The 1,468-nt window shown below is 44.4% G+C and overlaps 1 non-coding gene across 1 annotated transcript; it reads right to left on the bottom strand.

Annotated features, from left to right (window-relative positions):
* Window positions 1–449: 449 nt before the first annotated feature.
* LOC138401277 (U6 spliceosomal RNA) lies at window positions 450–556 on the bottom strand. Its single transcript, XR_011236441.1, has one exon. It is a non-coding gene; the product is annotated as a U6 spliceosomal RNA (small nuclear RNA).
* Between the last annotated feature and the right edge of the window lie 912 nt (window positions 557–1,468).

The following is a 1,468-nucleotide window of genomic DNA, read 5'->3' as shown; positions in this document are numbered from 1 at the left end:
TTTGAGATTCCCCCTTTCTCATGTTCTAAATGTATATTTATACATATATATATTTGAGGCTACTTTTGGATTTCCTATTTGCTCTGTCTATTCATGTATCTGCCATTAAAAAAAAAAAAAACAAAACTTCCCTCAATCTTATACCCATCTCTAGCTTTTGCCCTAGCTCTCTCCTCCTACATAGCCAAACTTTTCAAAAGAGTTGTCCATACTCTCCTCCAGTGTCTGACCTCTCATTCACTCCTCAATTCCCTCCAGTCCAGCTTTCAATTCCACCAAAACATTGTGGGCTTGAGTCATCGCCATGATGCTAAATTGTATGGCCAGTTTTCAGGCCTCATCTCATTTGCTCTCTCAGCAGCATCTGACATTGTTGAACACTGTTTCTTTGAAATGCTCTCCTGATCGGCTCTCAGGTCTCTGCCATTTCCTTTTTTTTTTTTTTTTTTTTTTTTTTGGAACGCTTCGCGAATTTGCGTGTCATCCTTGCGCAGGGGTCATGTTAATCTTGTCTGTATCATTCCAATTTTAGTATACGTGCTGCCGAAGTGAGCACTCTCTGCCATTTCCTGATTTTCTTCCTTCTTTCTCAGCCAGGCTGGTTTAGTTTCACCTGCAGGCTCACGATATCCACCTGGCCATGAAGCACGGGTGATTCTAAGGTTCAGTTCTCACCCTTCTCTATAGACTCTCTCTAGATGATCTCATCCCTGCCTATTGCTTCTGTTCTAACTAACCCACAGATGACTCAAAAACATCCATCTCCCACCCAGTTCTCATGTCTAAGCAAATCTAGACCCTTTTATCCAACCCCCTTTATAACATCGCCACTTGGATATTTCAAAGGCATCTGAGAGTCAACATGTCCAAAACTGAACTCAAGAGAGATTCATTTTATCTTAACCCCCCTGCTCAGATCTGGCCCAACTTCTTCCTGTCTCACTGAATGACACCACCATCCACTGGGCACTCAGAATCCCCAGGGCCCTGGTTCACATCTTCTCCTTCCTATATTCAAGGTCTAACCATTGCCCAGTCCTCTAAAGACCTCTCCCATCGTCTCTTTCTACCCTCACCTCATAGCTGGATTCCTGACATAGCTGCCTACCCGGTCCCCTTCCTCTCTAACTATTCCTATATTCTACTCTTCACTCAGCATCCAGAAGGATCTATTTTATTTCATTTATGTATTTATTTATTTATTTATTTATTTTTGAGACAGAGTCTCACTCTGTTGCCCTGAGTAGAGTGCCGTGGCGTCAGCCTAGCTCACAGCAATCTCGAACTCCCTGGGCTCAAGTGATCCTCCTGCCTCAGCCTCCCGAGTAGCTGGGACTACAGGTGCGTGCCACAATGCCCGGCTAATTTTTTCTGTTTTTAGTAGAGATGGGGTCTCGCTCTTGCTCAGGCTGATCCCAAACTCCTGAGCTCAAGCAATCCTCCTGCCTCAGCCTCCCACAGTGCTAGG

Source organism: Eulemur rufifrons, chromosome 20 (assembly GCF_041146395.1).
Source record: "Eulemur rufifrons isolate Redbay chromosome 20, OSU_ERuf_1, whole genome shotgun sequence".
NCBI lineage: Eukaryota > Metazoa > Chordata > Mammalia > Primates > Lemuridae > Eulemur > Eulemur rufifrons.
The sequence above is the reverse complement of the archived record's forward strand: the minus strand, read 5'-3'. Positions and strand labels throughout refer to the sequence as shown.